Raw genomic sequence first — 25,429 nt, 5'->3', positions numbered from 1 at the left:
ATCACCAAAAATTGGGCACTCAGGACAAATTGGGCAACAAAATCAGGTATTTAATTTCTTGTGAAAATAAGAAATTTTCAGCCAAAACTACATCTTATTGGGAAAAAATATTTTTTTTTGAATTCCCAGCCCAATTCAAATAAGTTATGTGAAAAAACTATGGGGTCAAAATGGTCACATTACCCATAAATTAATTCCTTGAGGGGTTTAGTTTCCAAAATGGGGTCACTTCTGGTGGGTTTCCATTGCTTTGATACCTCTGGGGCTCTGCAAATGCGACATGGCACCCAAAATCCAATCCAGCAAAATCTGCACTCCAAAGAACACACAGCGCTCCTTCCCTTCTGGAGGCCTCCCATGGGCTCAAACGGCAGTTTATCGCCACAAATGGGGTATTGCTGCACTCAGGAGAAATTGGGCAACAAAATGGGGTATTTTGTTCCCTGTGAAAATAAGAAATTTTAATTAAAAAAATGACATCTTATTGGAAAAAATGATATTTTTTTAATTCCACAGCCCAATTCAAATAGGTGCTGTGAAAAAACTGTGTGGTCAAAATGGTAACAACAACCATAAATGAATTCCTTGAGGGGTGTAGTTTCCAAAATGGGGTCACTTTTGGGGGATTCCTACTGTTTTGGCACCTCAACACCTCTTCAAACCTGGCATGCTGCCTAAAATATATTCTAATAAAAAAGAGGCCTCAAAATGTACTAGGTCCTTCTTTGCTTCTGGGGCTTGTGTTTTAGTCCACGAGCACATAAAAGCCACATGTGGGACATTTCTAAAAACTGCAGAATCTGGACAATACATATTTAGTAGTGTTTCTCTGGTAAAACCTTCTGTGTTACAGAAAAAAGTTGAATACAATTGAAATTCAGGAAGAAAAATGACATTTGCAAATTTCACCTCTACTTTGCTTTAATTTCTGTGAAATGCCTGAAGGGTTAAATAAACTTTCTAAATGCTGTTTTGAATACTTTGAGGGGTCTAGTTTTCAAAATGGTGTTTTATGGGGGTTTCTAATACATAGGCCCCTCAAAACCACTTAGGAACTGAACAGGTACCTTAAAAAAAAGGCTTTTAAAATTTTCTTAAAAATATGAGAAATTGCTGTTTATGTTCTAAGCCTTGTAACGTCCAAGAAAAATAAAAGAATGTTCAAAAAATGATGCCAATCTAAAGTAGACATATGGTAAATGTGAACTAGTAACTATTCTGAGTGTTATACAAGCAGATGCATTTAAATTCAGAAAAATGCTATTTTTTTATAATTTTTTTTATAAATTTTCTCTAAATTTTGCAATTTTTCACCAACAAACACTGAATATATCGTCCAAATTTTACCATGAACATAAAGCCCAATGTGTCACGAGAAAACAATCTCAGAATCCCTTGGATAGGTTTAAGCATTCCGACGTTATTACCACATAAAGTTAAATATGTCAGTTAGTGTATAAATGATTAAACATTCTTCATAATTTTTTCACGAGTCAGGAAATTTTATAAATTAGATTCTAATTTATAAAATTTCCCTGTGCTGGTCACTAGAGGGAGCAATTCCCAAAATTGCAGCATTGGCATGTGGTAAAGCAACCACATTACTTTATGCTGCAAAATTTGAGAAGACACACTCGCTCTAGCGTCCTCAAACAATCCCCCCTCCTTTATCCTGGCTAGTGCCAGGAGAAAGGAGGGGATTGAATGTTCAAAACTCCTACACTGTGTGTCGCCATTTTTTGAGCGAATACACAGTGTAGTAGGCTTACATACAGTGGTAGTCACACAGTAAAACACGAACAAACACAGACATAACTTACCTGCTTCTGCCGCTGCCTCCGCTCCGTCTGCTCCCTCCTCTCCTACTGCTTGCTTCAGAACACATGTCCGGAAGCCGCGACCGGAAGTAGTAATCTTACTGTCCAGTCGCGGCTTCCGGTCCACAAGAAAATGGCGCCGGATGTCGCTCGGCCAAAGACCTTCCATTTGGACTGTGTGGGAGCGGCGCATGCGCCGTTCCCAGACAGACGGCGTACACCATAGTGAATGCGAACGGCTCCCGTTCGAATTCTCTATGGGGATGTATGTGCCGTATTCCATGTCTGTATGGGTCGTTAATCGACACATACAGAGATGAAAAAAAAAATGGCAGCCCCCATAGAGGAGAAAAAGTTAGAAAATGAAAAAAAAGTAAAAAACACAAACACAAATAAATAATTTTTTTTTTAATAAAACACTAAAAGCAAATTGATATAAAAAAAAATTTTTTCGCGACACCCTTCCTTTAAGGCCAATACAAGGCTGCGTCCTTAAGGGGTTAATAATACGTAGACATATGCAATGTCAAAAACTCACTATTTATACAGAGAAACATTACTATAACTATACCAATTATTTCATGTATAAATAGCAAGTTTATTTAATTCTCAGCCTATTTTAAATTACTGTATACACTGAAAGTAAGCGTAAACCCTACTTTTCTTAAAACACAAATCTGTGGTTTGGGGGGCTGTATAGTACGATTTAATATAAGTAGTACTAAACTACGCCTCCCAGAACCACAGACTTGTGCAGGCCGAATATTTCGGTATATTTCAATAAAAAAATCATATGATAATCTTCCCCTATAGGGCACTGACACGGTGTGTGATAAATTGGAAGGATTTTTACCACCACAATCTTATTATAAACTTAAATATTCCAAATTGGACCAAATTGTCTTAGTGACAGCCTAATTTAAGCCTTCATGACCAAGCAATTTTTGTTTTTTCAATTGTCGCTGTAACGATGGGGTAGGGAGACAGACAGGTGAGCCCTAATCTACCCGCCACTCAGTCCCTGCCTACTTGCAACGACCCGCCCTAGGCGACGGGGTACAACTGGGCGACGGTCCCTACACTCAATAGGTGCACGACAAACAAACAGACAAGGGTACAAAGAAGCCGGGGAAATGGGGAAGTTGTCCAGGGGAACACCGTGAGCAACAAGCGAGGTGAACGAGCCGAGTCAAACCAGGAGATGAGCGAGGTACAAAACGCAGAGCAGAAGAGTGGTCAGTAAAGCCAAGGTCAATAACAAGCAGAGGGTCAGTAGTTCAAGAAGCTGCAGCAGGGCCAGGAAACCAGCAGAGAAGAATCACAAGCAAAGGAGGAACAGGAAAGGCAGGTATAAATGGACAAAGGGCGGGAGCTAGCTCGTTCTGGCCAGGCTGTGATAGGCTCTCCCACTCCTAAGCCTGCCATTCTGAATGGTGGAAGATGGAGTCAGTCTCACAGACATAGAAGCAGGTGCAGACTGATTACCTATGGGCGTTGACACAGAAGCTGTGTCTGGCAGATCCTTTACAGTACCCCCCCTTTTATGAGGGGCCACCGGACCCTTGCTAGGTGGACCTGGTTTATTGGGGAAACGAAGGTGGTACCTCCTGACCAATACCCCAGCGTGAACATCCCGGGCGGGTACCCAAGTCCTCTCCTCCGGCCCGTATACTTTCCAATGGACCAGGTACTGGAGGGAGCCTTGGACCATCCTGCTGTCCACAATCTTGGCCACCTCGAATTCTACCCCCTCAGGGGTGAGAACAGGGACTGGAGGTTTCCTCGAGGGAGCCAAGGACGGGGAGCAGCGTTTAAGGAGGGAGGCATGAAACACGTCGTGTATTCGAAAAGATGGGGGCAACTCAAGTCGGAAGGAGACAGGGTTGAGGACTTCAATGACCTTGTACGGCCCTATAAACCGGGGAGCAAACTTCTTGGACGGGACTTTAAGGCACAAATTTTTTGACGATAGCCACACCAGATCCCCGACCACAAACAAGGGGTTAGCAGAACGTCTTCTATCTGCCTGAGTCTTTTGTATGCTCTGGGACGCCTCTAGGTTCTTCTGAACCTGGGCCCAGACTGTGCACAGTTCCCGATGAAAGACCTCTACCTCAGGATTGTTGGAACTACCAGGTGAAACGGAGGAGAACCGTGGATTAAACCCGAAATTACAGAAAAAGGGGGAGACCCCTGATGAGTTACTGACTCGGTTATTAAGGGAAAATTCGGCGAGGGGAATGAAGGAGACCCAATCATATTGACAGTCAGAGATAAAACACCTTAAATATTGTTCTAGAGACTGATTAGTCCTCTCAGTTTGGCCATTAGTTTCAGGATGGAAGGCAGAGGAGAAGGACAGATCAATCTCCAACTTTTTACAGAAGGCTCTCCAAAACAATGAAACAAATTGTACCCCTCTGTCAGAAACAATATTGTCAGGGACCGCATAGAGACGCAGGATGTGTTTGACAAACAAGGTAGCTAACGTCTTAGCATTGGGTAGTTTCTGGAGGGGCACAAAGTGGCACATCTTACTGAAGCGGTCTACTACAACCCACACCACCGACTTGCCTTGAGATGGAGGCAAATCGGTGATAAAATCCATGGAGATATGGGTCCAAGGTTTCTGGGGAATGGGCAAAGAACATAGTAAGCCCGCTGGTCGGGACCTGGGAGTCTTGGACCTAGCACAAACTTCACAAGCGGCGACCTAGGCCTTAATGTCTTTAGGCAACCCAGGCCACCAATAGTTTCTGGCAATGAGGTGCTTGGTACCCAGGATGCCTGGATGACCAGATAGTGCGGAGTCATGATTTTCCCCAAGTACCCTTAGCCGGAATTGCAGGGGAACAAACAACTTGTTCTCAGGAAGGTTCCCGGGAGCTGAACCTTGATCAGCCGCAATTTCAGAGACTAAATCAGAATCAATAGAGGAAATGATTATACCTGGAGGCAAAACACAAGCAGGATCTTCCTCCAAAGGAGGGCTGGCCATGAAGCTACGCGACAGTGCATCAGCCTTAATATTTTTAGTCCCAGCCCTACCCTTAGGGAGCTTAGCTCCTGGTACCAAATCAATTGCGCAATCGTATTCTCTATGAGGAGGTAACACTTCGGAGGCCTCTTTAGAGAAAACATCAGCGAAGTCCTGAACAAACTCAGGTAGAGAGTTCACCTCCTCAGGGGGAGAAATAGAATTAACAGAAAAACATGACGTCATGCATTCATTACCCCATTTGGTAAGATCCCCAGTATTCCAGTCAAACGTGGGATTATGCAACTGCAACCAGGGAAGGCCTAAAACCAAATTGGACGATAATCCCTGCCTCACCAGTACAGAGCACTGCTCCAAATGCATGGAGCCAACAAGGAGTTCAAAAACAGGGGTATGCTGTGTAAAATAACCATTAGCAAGAGGAGTGGAGTCGATACCCACTACCGGGACAGGTTTAGGCAAATCAATCAATGGCATAGCTAGAGACATAGCAAATTCCACAGACATAATATTAGCAGAAGACCCTGAATCCACGAAGGCACTGCCGGTAGCAGACCTACCACCAAAAGAGACCTGAAAGGGAAGCAAGATTTTATTACGTTTCATATAAACTGGAAATACCTGTGCGCCCAAGTGACCTCCCCAATGGTCACTTAGGCGCGGAAGTTCCTCCGACTGGTTATTCTTACGCCTAGGACATTTGTTCACTTGATGCTTGTCATCCCCACAGTAGAAGCAGAGACCATTCTTCCTGCGGAACTCTCTACGTTGTTGGGGGGACACGGAGGCCCCGAGTTGCATAGGTACCTCCGAGTCTTCCGTGGAAGTACGAAGCAACGGAACCTCGGGAGGCATCATGGGGGAGTCAGAGGAGAAAACACAAAAACGTTCAAGTCGTCGTTTCCTGAGACGACGGTCAAGTCGTACCGCTAAAGCCATAACCTGATCTAGGGAGTCAGAAGAGGGATAGCTAACTAGCAGGTCTTTCAGGGCGTTCGACAGACCCAATCTAAACTGGCACCTTAAGGCAGGGTCATTCCACCGAGAAGCTACACACCACTTCCTAAAGTCAGAACAATACTCAACAGGTCTCTCACCCTGACGTAAGGTCACCAGCTGACTCTCGGCAAAGGCAGTCTTGTCAGTCTCGTCATAAATGAGCCCGAGAGCAGAAAAGAAAAGATCAACGGACAAAAGTTCAGGGGCGTCAGGAGCCAAGGAGAAGGCCCATTCTTGGGGCCCGTCCTGGAGCTGGGACATAATTATACCCACTCGCTGGCTCTCAGAACCAGAGGAGTGGGGCTTTAAGCGAAAATAGAGCCTACAACTCTCCCGAAAGGAGACAAAACTCCCTGAGAACCGGTCAGGCAACTTGAGGTGGGGTTCAAGAGGTGAGGTGAGGGGCACTATCAGGGTAGCATCAGGCTGGTTGTCCCTCTGAGCCAGGGCCTGGACCTGTAGGGAGAGGCCCTACATTTGCTGAGCCAGGGTCTCAAGGGGGTCCATAGAGTGTCAGGGACCAGGGTAGACTAGGTATAGGGCTTGTGATTATGTAATGATGGGGTAGGGAGACAGACAGGTGAGCCCTAATCTACCCGCCACTCAGTCCCTGCCTACTTGCAACGACCCGCCCTAGGTGACGGGGTACAACTGAGCGACGGTCCCTACACTCAATAGGTGCCTGACAAACAAACAGACAAGGGTACAAAGAAGCCAGGGAAATGGGGAAGTTGCCCACGGGAACACTGTGAGCAACAAGCGAGGTGAACGAGCCGAGTGAAACCAGGAGATGAGCGAGGTACAAAACACACAGCAGAAGAGTGGTCAGTAAAGCCAAGGTCAATAACAAGCAGAGGGTCAGTAGTTCAAGAAACTGCAGCAGGGCCAGGAAACCAGCAGAGAAGAATCACAAGCAAAGGAGGAACAGGAAAGGCAGGTATAAATGGACAAAGGGCGGGAGCTAGCTCCGTCTGGCCAGGCTGTGATAGGCTCTCCCACTCCTAAGCCTGCCATTCTGAATGGTGGAAGATGGAGTCAGTCTCACAGACATAGAAGCAGGTGCAGACTGATTACCTATGGGCATTGACAGAGAAGCTGTGTCTGGCAGATCCTTTACAGTCACATTCAAAGAGCTATAACTTTTTTATTTTTCCGTCGAAATAGCTGTATGAGGACTCGTCTTTTTGTGCAATTAGTTGTATGTTTTAATGGCACCATTTTGGTGTACATAGAATTTTTTTATTTACTTTTATTAATTTTTTATGGGGGAGGATAGAAAAAAAAAAACGTTGTTCTATGAGTTTTAAATTTACGCCGTTCACCGTGCCGCATAAATAGCATCTTACCTTTATTCTTGGGTTGTTGTACGATTACGACGATACCAGATATGTATATATTTTTTCATGTTTTGCAACTTTTGCAGAATAAAAACACTTTTGAATTAAATTTATTTGTTTTTGCATCGTCGCATTCCAAGAGCCATAACTTTTTTACTTTTCCGTCAATGTAGTCATATATAGGCTTGTTTTTTGCGGGATGAGATGTAAGTTTCATTGGCACTTTTTTGGGGTATATGGGACTTATAGATTAACTTTTATTAATACTTTTTTGGGGGGCAATGGAAGAAAATAGCAATTCCTCCATTGTTTTTTGCGCTTTTTTTTTTACGGTCTTCACCTTGCGGTTTAAATTACATGTTACCTTTATTGTTAGGGTCATTATGGTCGCGGCTATACCAAATATGTGTATTTTTATTTATTTTTTACACTTTTACGTAATAAATCCACTTTTTAATAGAAAGTTCTTTGTTTTTTTTGTTACTGTAATCTTTATTAATAATTTTTATTTAACATTAGTTACTTATTTTTTCAGTCCCACTAGAGGACTTCACTAGGCGATCTTTTGATCGCAGATATAATGCTTTGATATAGCATTTTATCTGCCATGGCACCCCTTCCTGTGTAAACGACTTAAATGCTGCGGTCGCTATTGAATGCAGCATTTAAGTGGTTAAACTTCAATCGCTACCGTTAGAACAGGGGCCTGGCTGTCGTCAGACAGCTGAGCACCCTCTCCAGCCTGAACAGGACAACTGTGAAGGACTTAAACTAGGCTGCCGTGAAAAGGCGTGGTCACTAAGGGGTTAAGACAAGATCGCAGTCAAAGCAAAAATCCTTCCAATTTACCAAACATACTGCTGCTTGTCAATAAAAAAAAATGCTGCTTACCTTATACAGGAGACTGTGCAGGCTCTCTAGCATTCCCAAACCAGTCCCATAGCAGAGGCTGTGTTGCACTCACTTCCGTAGGCCTGTCCAAACAGACCAATCGGCTGCTTGTAAATAAGAAAGCTCTTTACTCACCAGCTGGCTGCGAGTAAGGAGCTTTCCCATTGGCTCTCCTGCACAGAAGCTGCATGCAAGTATAACACTGTGGGATCCTCTCCATTTTCAGCATACCTCACAACTTTCAAGTATCAGAAAGAGGGACACCCGATGCGCCGTATGCAGCGTGTCACGTAAATTTTTTCCCCTTCAAGTCAGGCCCCTAATCCCACCCAATCCCCGCCCATACACACCAGGTTCAGCCCACACAGTATTATGCTCCCATAGTGCCTCCCACAAAGTATAACGTCAAATAGCTGCCTCCACACAGTATAATGCCAATTAGCTGTGACTATACAGTATAATGCCCCCATAGCTGCCACCATATAGTATAATGCCCCCATAGTAGCACCCATACCGTACAAGGACCACACAGATGCCCCATACAGTATAAAGCCCACACAGATTCTCCCATGCAGTATAATGCCCAGATATGCCCCCATGCAGTATAATGCCCAAACACATTCCCTCATACAGCATAATACCCCATAGCTGCCCCATGTAGCATAATGCCCCCACAGCTGCGCCATACAGTATAATGCCCCCATAGCTGCCGCCAAACAGCATAATGTCCCCAAAGCTGCCTCCATACAGTATAATGCCCCCTTAGCTGCCCCTAGTGCAAGTGCCCTTGTAGTTAGTGCCCCTATATAGTGCCACAGTGTCCATGTAGATAGTGCCACCCCCCCCCTGTAGATAGTGCCATTGGGACTCCCTGTGGGAGCGGAATGCCCAGCCAGAGCATAGGCCGGGGATTCCGCTCCTAGAGGGAAGCCCTGATGTCACTGTCCATATATGGACAGTGACATCAGTGGCTACTCCTTGAGCGGAATCCCCATTGCCGACTCTGGCCAGGGATTCTGCTCCAGGAAGAGCCCCTGACATCAATCTCCATATGTGGACAGTGACCTCAGTGGTTCCCTCTAGGAGCAGAATCCCCAGCCAGATCATCAGCAACGGGGATTCCGCTCATGGAGTAGCCATATATGGACAGTGACATCAGGGCTTCCCCGAGCAGAGCTGTTAAAGTAGCGATGTGCTCAGGGAGTCCTTGGCGAGCAGAGGAGCTCCCTTCGCTCTGAACTAATTCTGAAGCAGGGAGCTGATGGCTCCCTGCTTCAGAATTGGATTCCACTGTATCCGGAGGACGCAGATACAGTTGACAGCGGGTCATACCCCCGGCCACCCGGGATGCCGCCTGGAATCCAGGACTGTCCCGCTGAATCCGGCGACGGTTGGGAGGTAGCTGATGTTGAGGTTTAGTACTTGGGGAGCACTGGACTATATTTTATGAATGTGCTGTGGCTCGGACTGGCTCATTAACCACTTACCAGTCTTATGTAACTAAAGCTTATCCATAGTATAATGGAACAGTAGTATATAACAGTATAACTCTCTCATACCAGGATTTTTTAGAATAAGTGCAAAAGAAGAGTGGAACAGATTGGTTGCTTGCTACAATTGCTTTCAGTCTAGGCAATCCTTTGTGGGTTATGCTCTGCCTGGGGAAGCTACGTCACTGGAGCTTCCCTGCGGTAGCCCCAGTGATTTAACTGGCCTGTCACATCACTGAGGCTAAGTGATGTAGCTTCCTTGGGCAGACTCTGAGGCTGGGTTCACACGACCTATTTTCAGACGTAAACGAGGCGTATTATGCCTCATTTTACGTCTGAAAATAGGGCTACAATACGTCGGCAAACATCTGCCCATTCATTTGAATGGGTTTGCCGACGTACTGTGCAGACGACCTGTCATTTACGCGTCGGCGTTTGACAGCTGTCAAACGACGACGCGTAAAAATACAGCCTCGTCAAAAGAAGTGCAGGACACTTGTTTGGACGTTTTTGGAGCCGTTTTCTCATAGACTCCAATGAAAACAGCTCCAAAAACGGACGTAAAAAACGCCGCGAAAATGGCGTGAAAACGCAGCGAAAAATGCGAGTTGGTAAAAAAACGTCTGAAAAGCAGGGTCTGTTTTCCCTTGAAAACAGCTCTGGATTTTCAGACGTTTTTGTTGACTACGTGTGAACATACCCTAAGTTGATGAACTTAGATACATGTCAATATGGAAAATGATACCCCGCCCTTTTTAGAATCGAGGGCGACATGCGCGTCGGGTGGTGTGCGGACAGGAGTTTGGTCTTTTCAGACGTTTTTGTTGACTACGTGTGAACATACCCTAAGTTGATGAACTTAGATACATGTCAATATGGAAAATGATACCCCGCCCTTTTTAGAATCGAGGGCGACATGCGCGTCGGGTGGTGTGCGGACAGGAGTTTGGTCTGTATTATGTACTCCATGTTGTGCTGCATCTGGTGACTTTTCGGTTTCCTACATCTACTTATCCTATCTAGTTAGATACTATTCCTACTACTTTGAATTTACTATGTGATGTAGATATTATTTTAGCTTAGTAAACACATCTGCACTTTCACTTTATAATATAGTTTGAACTTGGTACAGCCGATATTTGAAACCGTTTTTTATAATGATACAACAGAATTACTTTTTTCCCCCCTAAATCTTGCCTACCCAGCTCTTCAATACAGCACGTTCATTGTAGGATCAAATACAGACATAAAATCACCTAAAACTATTTTAAAATAATTTTAAAAAATGGGTGCAAAGGCTTAAATAGCCTTTAAACATAGAAATAGGGTTGTTTTTTTTACTACTTGCGATTTTTTCTGCTTTTTTGTCGCTGTTCCACAGCAAAAAAAATCGCAACAGTTGTTTTTTGTCTGGATTTTTTCTTCACCATTGAATTTAATGGGGAAAACTTGAAACAAATACGCAACCATTCTGCAGCAAGTTGTCATGCCACGGAATAAAAAAAAAATTGTACCGCAGATCAACTGCTAATGGAAATTTTCTGCAGTTGCTGCTACAGTAATACAATGCAAAATTTATGGGCAGAATTACAGTAATATTAAACTTGGAAATGCTCATAACTCATAGCTTCACACATACAGATTATATATATATATATATATATATATATATATATAAACTAACTCCTGTACTAGTCAGTCATATACTGGAGGCGATATGGTTACTATGGTTACTCCGGATACGTACCTCTGCCGTCTGCACATCCTGGAGCTGGAAGGAGCTGGGAGGACAAATGTACAGGTACCTGACTCGTCTCATCCCGGTCTCCCATTCTAAAAACTGCACTTTTCCGCCTTGTAGGGACATCAGTCTGGTGGCAGCACTAAGCAAAGCCAAACGTATCCAGCTGTCAATGTGAGAATCTTTATTTATAATGTGTATAGTAACAGCGCTGACACTATAGACACGGACTAATAAAGTTATGCAGACTTCCAAGACTTCACCCTCGCTCTCGTTCCGCCAATTAACAAGTGATACATAACCGCTGGAATATCTGCCCAGTGACGCAGCGGCAGCCATTATAACTACTGGCAAAAAGAAATTTCAGTGGTAAGACTGAAAAAAGGAAACGCCTATCGAGTGGTACAAGTTGCAGCTTTTCATTATGCCGCAAGGGGCAGCATCTCTCTGCTTGTGGCTCAGTGAACTCGTTAACTTTATATTTATGAAAGGATTAGTCCTAAATATACGCACAATTAATTATAAAGGGGACACCTTATTTTCATGTAGTCCACGTTGAATGAAACTTTATTTCACATATCTCCAGTCTTAAGAACGTACATAAAAGTTTCCATTCATGTGTGTGAATCATTTCAGAAGCTCTTTAACAAGTTTCACATCTTAGGTGTAGTTGTCCCGTTAGCACCACAGCCATTTTTCGTTTTTCACTCTCCGCCTACCAAGAGCTATAACGTTTTTATTTTCCCGTCAATGGAGAGTGTGAAGTCTTATTTTTTGCAGGAGGAGTTGTATTTTCTATTGGCACTATTTAAAGTCCCATATAATGTCTGGGAAGCAGAAAAAATGTATTCTTTGTGGGGTGGAATTGGGGACAAAAATTTGATTCCTCCTTTGTTTTTGTTTTTTGTTTTGTTTTAACGTCTTGCACCGTTTGGTAAAAATGACAACTTTACTTTATTCTGGTGGTCAATAGAATTACGGTGATACCAAATGTATATATATTTTTTAATGTTTTACGACTTTTAAAAAGAAAAAAAACGTTGTTAAAAATTGTTTGGCGTCGTAACATTCTGAAAGCCATAACTTTTTATTTTTTGATTGAGCGTTAGGGGGACAAATTTCTTGCTGGGCGACTTTTTGATCACTTATCACATTTTGTTTCTTTAGAGCGGAGTTGACCAAAAAACAGCGATTCTGGAGTTTTAAAATTTGTTGTTTTTATAGGACGTTCTCCGTATGAGTTAAAGGAAAGGTGTCACGAAAAAAAAAATTTTGATATCAATTTGCATTTAGTGTTTTATTATAAAATCTTTTATTTATGTGTGTGTTTGTTTTTTACTTTTTTCTTTTTTCTAACTTTTACTTCACTATGGGGGCTGCCATTTTGTTTTTCATTTCTGTATGTGTCGATTAACGACACATACAGAGATGGAATACGGCAGCTACAGTGCATAGGAGTCAATGAACGGGAGCCGTCCCATTGACTTTGCACTATGGCTCTGTCCTGCGCAGACGCAGGTCAGAGTCACACAGAGCAGAGCAGCTGTTTGCAGGGAGAGAGCAGGCGCCATCTTTTTTTTTTTTTTAAATATCCTTTTTATTATCAGTTTTCACATTTTCTTACAAACATTTCACGTAACAGTTACATCATGAGTGCGCAGCACTCTACTGTCATGGAATTAACTTTGAATTAAATTCAACATAACACATAAACATAGAAACATATGAACATGGCGTAATTGTCTATCTTCAGATGGACCGAAAGCATGACTTCCCCCAACCCCGACACGACCTAGGTCATTAATAAGTTTCTACTCATCCTTTTTCCCTCAGCTGATTCAGAGTTGCAACCCCCCTAAAGTGCCTGCCAAGAGCTGTGTACAATACCACTTTGTGTACTGGAAGGGCCTAACAATTTCCGCTATTTCGGCTGCTGTACATTGTGATTCTATGAATGTTTGCCACTTATCAAATAGCTTCTTGGTTCCCGTTTCCTTCCGCCTTTCCACCTCCACCCTCTCAAGAACCAATAACTGTTTCAGCCGCGACACAATCATTTCTAATCCCAGCATGTCTGCCTCTAGCCATTTACTCAGGAGGCATCTCAAGGCTACCAGTAGAATCGTGTGCACCAGCACGGGAGGTGATCTCACTCCTCGAGCACCCTCTTCCTCCGGCGGCCGCGCCTGATGGAATAGTAGCGCTTGCGGCGTCATTGGGAGATTCGTTTTCCAATGGTCCTCAATATATTTTTGTACCATCCCCCAAAATCGTTTCGTATGTACACACCCCCACACTCCATGCCACAAATTCGTCAGTGGTGTATTGCACTTGGGACAACTTGTAATGCGATCAGGGAAAGATTGTGAAGGCAGAATATTAAAGCCATATATAGCTGCATGCATCAACTTAAAATAGGTTTCCCTCCAGCTCTCATTTATCACACTCTTCCGTACCGTCTCCCAACCCCCCAGTATGATCTCTCCTATACCTGGATCCTGAGTCCACCGTTCCCAGCTTTTAAAACTAATCCTTGATTGCGGTCGAACAAAACCATCTCTTAATGCTCCATACAGCCCCGAAATGGTCGCCCGCCCAGTTGTTGGACCCATGACCTCATCCAGATTGTGCGAGGTAGCTTCCTTACTTAAATCCCTGAGCCTGGAGGTGCAAAATGCTCGTACCTGAAGTACTTGCAAAAAATTGACCCTCCCTGCTATGTGTCTGAGTTTAGTGGTGATTTCCTCCCCAGTTAACCACCTCTTTTCCTCTGTGTGCATAAGATCCCCTGCATTGCCCATGCCTACCCTCCCCCATGAAGCAATTCCGTCCCCCTTGTCTATTCCCGGTAAAAACTCTGGATGTCCGCTTAACGGCATATATTTCGAGACCAGGTGAGGTAGCCCAAACTGTTTACGTACCACTTTCCAAGCTAGAACTGTATCTCTCAATACAATGGAGGTTTTGAGACGGCACGGAAGAGAAGCAACTCTACAATGTAACAAAGCTTTTAGGTTCCAGGGTGAGGCATACTCCCCTTCCAGATCTAAGTTGGAATAATTGCTTGTCTCATGAAGCCAATCTACTACATGGCGAAAAAGACAGACCACGTTATAACCCCTGACATTCGGAAAGTTCACACCCCCTTCTTGTTTACCCATCATGAGCTTGGTAAGTGCTATGCACAGCCTTTTTCCTGCCCATATAAATTTAGTGAATGAAGCCGTCAGTTTCGAGACATCCACATGCTTCAATAATAGAGGAAGTGTTTGAAAGGGGTATAGCAATCTGGGGAAACTAACCATCTTAATCAGATGGCATCTTCCCAGGAGGGACAACAGCAATTGGCCCCATCTAGTGAGTTCCGCTTGTATTTTTTTAATTAACGGGGGATAATTTAGGCCATACAGAGTGTCTGGTGCCCTCCCTATTTTGATACCCAGATAAGTAATGCAGTGCTCAACCGGTGATATCCCGCAACCCAAGGATTGCCAAAAGGTCTTAGGCAATGGCCTGCCCAACTCCAGCAGTTCGCTCTTAGCTATGTTGACTTTATATCCTGAGCATTGCCCAAATTCCTGTAAAAATTGAAAAACCTTCCCTAAATGCTCTTGAGGATTCGACATAAAAAGTATGACATCATCAGCGAACAGGGCTAATTTCACTGCACAAGACCCTACTAGAATGCCTCTGAACATATCCGATTCCTCAAGGTATCTAGCCATAGGTTCCAATGCCAGATTGAATAACAGGGGTGATAGGGGGCAACCCTGTCGTGTTCCTTTATGTAATTGGAAGGGATCTGATAGGAACCCTGAAGAGTGAACACGTGCCTGCGGGCTATTGTAGACTCCCTTCAGGAAGACCCGGAAGTCTCCCTGAATGTTCATTTTGTCTAGCACCATCCCCAGCCATTCCCATTGTATGTTATCAAAGGCTTTCTCTGCGTCTAGCACTAAAAGTGCCGGCTTGGTACCTGGCTGGGGATCATGCCTGACTGTTTCTAGCACCGTCAACACCTTGCGTAGATTTGTCACTGCTGCCCTGCCCTTTACAAAGCCTACTTGGGACTTTCCCACCAGTATGGGTAGATACATAGCCAGCCGATTGGCCAGAATTTTTGTGAGCAATTTCTGATCTTGGTCTATCAGCGAAATGGGACGGTACGCCCCCGGGTCAAGAGGATTCTTCCCCTTTTTGGGTAGCACCTTTATATGCGCTACTTTAGCCTCTGCTGGTAAAGCCCCTGTGCCTAGTAAAATATTATAGTATGCCACCAAGGTAGGACTGATTTCCTCTCTCAGAGATTTAAAAAACTCCCCTGTGAATCCATCCGGACCCGGGGCCTTTCCGTTAGATAAGGTCTTAATGGCGCTCCAGACTTCCTCTAATGTAATGTCTGCGCTCAAGTGACCATTTTGCTCCTGGGTGAGCGCTGGCAGCTTCACCTTCTCCAAAAATTGCCTCCCTTTTTGGAGATCTATGGGTCTTTCTGAGTAAAGGGCTTGGTAGTACTTACTTAATATGGTGTTGATTTTTTTTGGGTCTGAAGTAGGAGTTCCATTTGATTCGTTAAGTGTTGATATGTGCGGCGGTGCATACCTCCCTTTTGCTAGTCGCGCTAATAATTTGCCCGCTTTATTGCCGAAACGCATTAAATCGGCATCAAATTGGGACCGGTAAATACTCTCTCTTTTGTCTAACCACTGATCAAACTGTCGCTTGGCTTCCCTCCATTCCTCCCCCAATGGCAGTGATGGAGAGTGTAGAAATGCTGTGTATGCACACCGTAATCTGTCGCTCGCTGCCTTGTATCCTTCGGTCGTCTTACGTTTAAGATTAGACATATATTGCATGATTTTCTCTCGTATTACCGCTTTAGCTGTACGCCAATACAATGACGGTTCCGAGCGATGCGATACATTATCCCCATCAAATTCCATCCACCACCCCTTAAGCTTCTGTATAAAGCCCTCATCCTTTGCCAGAAAGGCGGGAAACCTCCAGATAAAATCCGTTCCTCTAGCTACTGTGTCGGCCAAGGTAATGGTAACCGGAGCATGGTCCGAAATAACTAGATCTTCAATTGTCGCTTCACGTAAACGCAGCGATAATGCGTCACTAACTAGCAAGTAATCAATACGCGACCATGACTGATGAACATGGGAGAAATGTGTATATTCCCGCGCATCTGGGTGTAGACTCCTCCACGCATCTATTAGGGCCGTGTGTCTTAAAAAGTCGGGCAAGATCTTATCTCTATTTCTCTGCGAACTAGTCCCTGCGCTCCTATCCTCCTTTGAAGATCTTACAGTGTTAAGGTCTCCCCCTAGAATCAAAAACCTAGTGCGATCCTGCTGGAGTTGGGTTTCCAAATGACCAAAAAAAACAGTGTTAACCGTATTTGGGCCATACACATTATGAATACTGACGGTTTCCCCTGCATGCTCCATCACTAGATGGATCCAACGGCCTTCGTCATCCCGCTCCTGGGACACCAGTGTAAACACAAAATTTTTATTTACCAAAATTATAACTCCCGCCTTACCCTCCCTTGCCGACGAGCCAAAAACCTGACCCACCCAGAATTTTTGCAAATACTTAAACTCCGGCTCGGTAAGGTGAGTTTCCTGCAATAGGGCCACATCTGGGTGCAATCTTTTCATGTGTCGTAAAAGTTTGGTCCGTTTCTGTGGGGATCTCAGCCCTTTAACGTTCCAAGAGACTATTTTCATGTTATTGGGCCATGTATAAGATGAGCTAAAGTGACTAAAAGTCGTGCTAAGTTCGGGGAGTCAGATCCGTCTTTTTCCAAGAGCCATGTATAAACATTAACAACATAACCAAAACCCGGCTTATAAGCCAGAACCAACAAGGCCAACTGGCCCTTATCTAACGAAACCCTCAAATCACCTGCGGCAAGGGTTAGCAGCCCCTTCATACCCACTGGTGTATGTGACTTCACTTTTTTCTGTTATGTCAGAACACGCCCCTCCCTCCCCCTCCCCCCCAGCCTGCACATATGACTCCTTCCCTGAGGAAGTAACACCTGCCCATGCCCCCTCATTACCTCTTTGTCGCCTGTGCACACTCTTATACATTCCCATATCATCAATTTTAACAGCCTAGCGTCCGTTTGGATTATATCTTCATGACTTTTATGCAAACAGACTTAAAATCACATATCCACATGAATCGTGCTTCGCCTCAAGGTTTCCCTACCTTCTTTTCCCATATCTTCTATCACAATTTCCCCCAATCTGCCATCTGTGACAGATACAGCTAATCCCTTACGTGGGGGAGGCATTGTCTCATTCCCGGTCAATCCCACCCACAAGGAAAAATCTCAGAGCCTGATCTAACTCCCTCACTAATCTCCTGTAGTGAAAATGCAGGGAAATACCAGAGTGCATACATTTCAACCTTATAACCTTGTAACATTATAACAATAGGCCAGCTGTTGACCGGTACAGAGTGCCGTATACTACCGCCAAATATCTCCCTCAAAACTTTCAAATTATCTGTAAACTTATCTGTATCTGGTCAGAATCTGCAATTGGTCTACAGCGTCCACAAAATCATCATCACATCAGCTTAAATAAAATGTGCTGAAAAGATCTTCGTCCGTCAATCAGGAGACGTGGATCGGGTGCGGTCCCGCGTACGCCTCTGCGGTTTCGGAGAGTCCCCTCCATTTCCGGCTCGACCCCCCCGGGATCTTCCAGGTGTGGGCATTAAAGCTTCTGCTCAGGTTCGCTCCATATTTAGTCGGTTCCGTTTGGCTTCTCTCGACTTGCGATTCGGACTGTGACTCTCCTCTTGCTGTGGTCTGCGCTTACAAAGCTCCGTAAGTGTGTCCTCCGCTTCCTGTGGCGTGGTGAAAACCTTGTTCCGCCCGTTCTCTTGAAACACCCGCAAGATGTCTGGGTACTGCAGGTTAAAACGTATTTTCGCTTGGAACAGCGCGGTGCAGATCTTGCTGAAAGCCCGCCTTCGTTTTGCAACCTCCGCCGAGAAATCCTCAAAAAGTAGCACTTTCATGCCCAGTATTTCCAAGGGACGCGATCTGCTGCGGAATGCTTTCATAAGTGCCACCTTATCATTGTAATCCAACAGCTTAAAGATTACTTGTCTGGGACGAAGCGAACTGTGGTCGTCTGTTGCTGGGAGGTTTCTGGGGTCCGGCCCCACTCTGTGCGCCCTCTCCACCCGGCAGGGACGGGGAAGACCTAAAGCTTCTGGCAATGTCCTCTCACACACTCGTTGAAAATCAGAAGATATCACCGCTTCTTTCAGCCCCACCAGTCGCAGGTTGCTCCTCCTGGAGCGGTTTTCCAGATCCTCCACCTTGCCCCCCAACTGCGTAGTAACAGACAGCACCCCTCTGAGTTTGGATTGCAGACGCTCATTTTCATCCTCCAGCAGCGTCACACGCTGCTCTAACTCATCAGCTCTGATAGTGACTTGTGCCAGCTCCGCATGCACGCGATTTAGGGAATCTTGCACCGTTTTTTCCAGCGCCTTTTGCAGGTCTGGCGCTATCTGTTTGGCTACTTCTCGGGCCAGGGCTACATAATCAATGGCTGCAGGAAGAGCAGACATTATGTGCTCTGTCGGGCTTGAAAGCTGGGACTGATGGTGCTGCAGCTCATCTTCCTGTGTGTATAGCAGGGTCGCAGTGGCGGGAAGCGCCGCCATCTTACCTCCCTTTACCACGGCCGCGGCTGAGTCTTCCATGGCTGGCTTCTGCGAGCTTCTGAGGAGGTACCTGTCCATACAGGCACCACCTGTGATGATTCCGTGTGCAGGGCTGGTGACTTCACCGCTGATTGTCGCCGCTGAAGCGACTATTGAAAGCTAGGTGACCACCATTACCCCTCCTACTGGAGTGTGAGAGGTTCATTAGTCACATCCCCAAACACACTCCACTAGGAGGGGTAATGGTGGTCACCCAGCTTTCCCAGACCCCTGAATGATAAATCTCTCTAGTTGTGCTGAGACTGAGAGGTTCATTAGTCACATCCCCAAACAGTCTCAGGACAACTAGAGAAATTTACCGTTCAGGGGTCTGGGAAAGCTAGGTGACCACCATTACACCTCCTACTGGAGTGTGAGAGGTTCATTAGTCACATCCCCAAACACACTCCACTAGGAGGGGTAATGGTGGTCACCCAGCTTTCCCAGACGCAGATATAACCAGGAAAGAAAGGGCTGGATGGACGGGCTGAGGGTGCACAGGGTTTTTGGTGACCCCCTCTGTCATGTGATCGGACCTAGGTTACCGGGTTCATCAGACGGGGTTCATGTGAGTATAACTCTGTCCATAACAAGAGACAGTGCACTCAGGACAAGCCCTGCCCTCATGCCATAGTTGTGTGGTTCTGTCTGCGGTGATGGCGGTGGGTGGCTCTGACACCCGCCTCCTCCGTCGGGTCATCTCAGGACAGAAGGGGTGTCCGGATTGGAGACACAACGCCGCACCTGTCCTCAGGTTTTGTCTGGTAGTGCAGTTCACCTCCATTGAAGTGAATAGGACAGAGCTGTAATACCACACACGACCTGAGGACAGGTGCGGCGCCATGTTTTCCTGGACGACCCCTTTAAGACTTTTGTGTGTGTGTGTGGCAGAGCGGAGTGTGCACGGGCGCCGCTGATACTTCATAGCCGCTTATCAGCTGTTTTGAAGAATCAGCGGTGAGAACACACACACACACACACACACACACACACACACACACACACACACACACACACACACGCAAAATCAAGCGTAAAATGTGCAAAAAAAACAAAACATGTCAAATACACGACGTGTGAACCGGTCAACTGAAAAGTCATTCACTTCACTTTCATCATTTTCAGACGACCTATTTTCAGGCGTAAACGAGGTGTTTTACGCCTCGATTTACGCCTGAAAAGACGGCTCCAATACGTCGGCAAACATCTTCCCATTCATTTGAATGGGTTTGCCGACGTACTGTGCCGACGACGTGTAATTTTACGCGTAGTTGTCAAAAGACGGCACGTAAAATAACAGCCTCGGCAAAGAAGTGCAGGACACTTATATAAAGGACACTTTTTGGGACGTAATTTGAGCCGTTTTTCATTGAATTCAATGAAGAACAGCCCCAAATTACGGCCGTAATTGACGCCTCGCAAAACGCGAGTACGAGCAATTACGTCTGAAATGACGGAGCTGTTTTCTCCTGAATTTGCAGCAAATCTGCCCTAGGGGTATGTTCACACACAATGTTTTCAGCTGAAAAATCGGAAGCAGAACGCCTACAAGCATCTGCCCATTGGTTTCAATGGGAAATACGGCGTTCTGTTCCGACAGGGCGTTTTTTACGTGGTAGTTATCCAAAAACGGCACGTAAAAAGACGCCCGACCAAAATCAAGTGCACATCACTTCTTGGGACGTTTTTGGAGCCGTTTTTCATTGACTTTATAGAAAAACAGCTCCAAAAACGGCCGTTAAAAAACGCGAGTTTGATTAAAAAATGGCTGAAAATCAGGAGCTGTTTTCCCTTTGTTTAGTAAGCGTGTGAACATACACTTAGCCTTTTGGTGTGTCCTAGAACTTCTTCCAGCTGCAGAATCACACCCAATATGGCTGCCAGACACTGCTTAGCAATTTGAAGACACCTTTACCTGGCTTGTGAGAGGGGGGGTGAGGTTCCCTCCCACATTTACAGCAGCTGTGAGTCAGGTTGCTTTGCCTTATTTACCTTGCTGTAATTCTGGGAAGTGCTCCCCCTGGTGGCCAACATTGGAAAACATGTCAAATTATTATTTAATTTTTAATACTTTCCACCATACGGAAAAAAAAAAAATACAGCAAAAAACGTAAAAAATATAATAGAAATAAGTAACGAAAGTTAAAAAAAAAAGGTTTCATTTGCGACACATTCCCTTTAAAGGTGTTGTCCACATCACTATATTGGTGTGGTTCCGAAACCCGGACACCGCACTGATCAGATGCTCTGGTGGACTGCGGGCACCGGATGTGCTGGCACCGTATGCAATGTACGTAGCCGAAAGCAGTTGGCTCCGTAAATGGCATAGCGGCCGTGCTGCAGCTCTGCCACTATTCCATGACCAGATCCAACGGCTTCCGGCATGGACGCCCGGGGCCCGGATGCAGCCAGAACGGCTTAACGGTGCGGGGTCCAGGTTTTGGACACCCACAGATCATGTATTGATGACCTGATGGATACGTATCTGATGGATACGTCCTCAGTTGTCCGTTAGTGGCAAGTCCACTTTAAATAACGTAATATTGTAGCAATAACAATTTTGATCTTTTTTTACATTACTTTAGAGGAAAAATGAGAAAAGGCTTTTTTTATTTTTTGTACACTACTAAACACTAACTATTTTTAACACTTTTTATTAGTCCCCCTAGACTTGAACCAGTGAGGGTATTGTTCACACGGCAGCGTCCGTAACGGCTGAAATTACAGGGCTGTTTTCAGGAGAAAACAGCACCGTAATTTCAACCGTAATGGCATGTTGTGGCGCTATTTCGCTGCGTCCATTACAGACTTAAATGGAGCTGTTTTTCCATGGTGTCAATGGAAAACGGCTCCATTTACGTCTGAAGAATTGACAGGCACTTCTTTGACGCTGGCGTCTTTTTTACGCCCCGCCTTTTGACAGCGGGGCGTAAAAAAAATGACCGTGTGCACAGAACATCGTAAGACCCATTCTAATGAATGGGCAGATGTTTGCCAACGCTATCGAGGCGCATTTTCGGACGTAAAACGCCCGAATTACGTCCGTAAATAAGCCGTGTGAACATACCCTTGATAGTCAGAAAGGCAGACCTGGGGTCCCCTGGGCCACCATGACACGATTGCGGGGGTGCTGATGGGCTGTTGAAGGGGGCCACCGCCTTTTTCTAAAGGCTTAGATGCCGCGGGGTCCCTATTGACTGCAGCATCTTAGACTCTATTCACACGACTGGGTTTCCCGGCCGCAGTAGGAGCAATAGACCCCAAATGGGTGTATTCACACGACCGATTTTTTGACGCCCCTATTTTCGGCCGTTCTCCCGGCCCCCATAGAAGTGTATGGGACCGGGTAACACACGGTGTCACGGGGTTCGTTAGGTTAATACATGATCAACAGAGCCAGTGACGACAGGACAACTCCAACAGGGTTTATTTCATCCAATGCAGGAACAACACACAGTCCACAAAATCAGGTAATCACAGGAAACTCCTCAGAGCACTGCCCTCAGCTTCAGCTCTCAGTAAAGTCTACATCCAGGAGATCTCCATCCTCCCTAGGACAAGCCCTTCTATACACCCTCAGGGGGAGGAGAATCTTGGCAGTTTCTAGTCACCATCATTGTTATAATGACTTTAGTTTGAATTTCTACTGTGTGTGTGTGTGTGTGTGTGTGTGTGTGTGTGAGTGTGTGAGTGTGTGTGTGTGAGTGAATGAGTTATGGTCCTTTGTACTATTATGTGTATTGCCCAACTATTGTCTGCCACATCCAGGATGAGGACATGGGGAGGGAGATAATTGGATCTGCTTTGTTTGCTGGTCTGCACACTAGCTGAGTGATGGTGGTGCCTGCTATGGAGACTGGACAATGAGGACACTATGTCTTGTGGACTGCACCTCTGACTCATCTGATTGTCCATAGGCTGGAGACACGACATGTGGTACCTGATTACAGAATCATTCCTCTCTGCTGAGGGCTCACAATAAGGCCTCATTTACACGAGCGTGTGCGTTTTGCGCACGCCAAAAAACGCAGCGTTTGGCGTGCGCAAAAGGCACTTGACAGCTCCGTGTGTCATCAGTGTATGATACGCGGCTGCGTGATTTTCGCGCAGCCATCATAGAGATAAGGCTAGTCGACGTCCGTCCCTGTCCAGGGTGCTGAAAGAGTTAACTGATCGGCAGTAACTCTTTCAGCACCCTCGACAGTGAATTCCGATCACAATATACAGCAACCTGTGAATAAAAAAAAGACGTTCATACTTACCATAAACTTCCTGCTTCCTCCAGTCCGGTCTCCCGGCCGTTGCCTTGGTGACGCGTCCCTCTCTTGTCATCCGGCCCCACCTCCCAGGATGACGCGGCAGTCCATGAGACCGCTGCAGCCTGTGATTGGCTGCAGCCTGTGCTTGGCTGCAGCTGTCACTTGGACTGAATTGTCATCCCGGGAGGTCAGACTGGAGGAAGAAGCCGGGAGTTATCGGTAAGTCAGAACTTCTTTTTTTTTTTTACACGTTCATGTATATTGTGACCAGAAGTCACTGTCCAGGGTGCTGAACCAGTTTAACTCTTTCAGCACCGTGGACAGTGACTGTCTCCTGACGACGCGTACCGGAAAATTTTTTGCCGGGTTCGGTCAAAACGAGTTCGGCCGAACCCGGTGAAGTTCGGTGCGCTCATCTCTAATTTGACACTCCGTTTGGATGTTTGTAAACAGAAAAGCACGTGGTGCTTTTCTGTTTACATTCATCCTTTTGACAGCTCTTGCGCGAATCACGCAGTTCGCACGGAAGTGCTTCCGTGCGGCATGCGTGGTTTTCACGCACCCATGGACTTCAATGGGTGCGTGATGCGCGAAAAACGCACGATTATAGAACATGTCGTGAGTTTTACGCAACGCACTCACGCTGCGCAAAATTCACGCTTTGTCTGCACTGCCCCATAGAGTAATATAGGTGCGTACGACACGCGTGAAAAGCACGCGCGTATATTACGCTCGTGTAAATGAGGCCTAAATCCAACAAAATGCACCATCACACACGGCCATCACTTGAATGTGCTCCAAGTGACGGCCGTGTCTTCCGTCGCTCTCTCTCTCTCCTCCTCACAGTGCATTTTTTTGCTCCCTGTAGGAGGGGAATCCCAAATCACCGGCCACAGCTTCGGCAACGCTGTGGCCGCGGATCGGGGATTCTGCTGCAGCATAAGTCCCTGCATTCCCTGTCCATATATGGACACAGTGACGTCAGGGACTTCTGAAGCGGAATTCCCCTTCCCCGCTGTGGCCGGGGATTCCGATCCAGGAGAAGTCCTTCACTTATCTGTCCATATATGGACAGTGAAGTGAGGACTTCTCCTTGAGCCGTCCCCTACAGGAAGGTGGGGGGGGGGGGGTGCCATCTATGGGGGGTGACTATGTAAAAGGGGGCTGTGTGCCATTACCTACAGGGGGGCTGTGTGGCAATACCTACAGGGGGGGGCTGTTTGGCACTACCTACAGGGGCAGCTGTGTGGCACTACCTACAGGGGCAGCTGTGTGGCACTACCTACAAGGGGGGCTGTGGCATTATCTACAGGGGGGCTGTGGCAGTATGTTCAGAGGGCAGTGTGTGGCATTATTTACAAAGGGAAGTGTGTTGCAAAAAATGTACAAATAAAATTAATCAGATTTTAAAACAGACAGGAAAAAAACGGATGCAAAACGGGTCAAAATCGTGCGTTAAAAACGGGAACGAAAGCAAAACGGCCGGGAAAAATGGGACAAAATGGCCGTTTTTATCGGCCGACACTCGGACCCTGTCGTCTGAATAGAGACTAAGGCTCTAGTCACACGACAGAGTTCGAGTGTCGGCCGATAAAAACGACCGTTTGGGTCAGTTTTTCTCAGCCGTTTTGCATCCGTTTCCGTTTTTAACGGCCGATTTTGCATCTGTTATTTTCCCTGTCCGTTTTAAAAACGGATTAATTTTATTTGTAAATTTTTTCCCACACACTGCGCTCTGTAGATACTGCCACAGCCCCCTGTAAGTAATGCCACACAGCCCCCCCAGATAATGCCACACAGCCGCTCCCCTAGGTAATGCCACACAGCACCCCCCATAGATGGCACCCCCCTACCTTTCTGTAGATAGGGACTTCTCCTGGAACGGTGGCGCTGACTTCAATGTCCATATATGGACAATGAAGTCAGGGACTTCTCTTGGAGCAAAAACACCGGCCACAGCACCGGGGATTCTGCTTCAGAAGTCCCTGACGTCACGGTGTCCATATATGGACAGTGAAGTCAGGTACTTCTCCTGGAGCGGAATCTCCATTCCCCGACCACAGCGTTACCGAAGCTGTGGCCGGGGATTGGGGATTCCGCTCCTAAAGGGAGCAAAAAAACCACCCTCCTCCTCCTCCTCACATGCACTTCGCAATGGGA

The sequence above is a fragment of the Rhinoderma darwinii genome, chromosome 1 (genome assembly GCF_050947455.1).
Source record: "Rhinoderma darwinii isolate aRhiDar2 chromosome 1, aRhiDar2.hap1, whole genome shotgun sequence".
Classification (NCBI taxonomy): domain Eukaryota; kingdom Metazoa; phylum Chordata; class Amphibia; order Anura; family Rhinodermatidae; genus Rhinoderma; species Rhinoderma darwinii.
Note: the sequence above shows the minus strand (reverse complement) of the source record.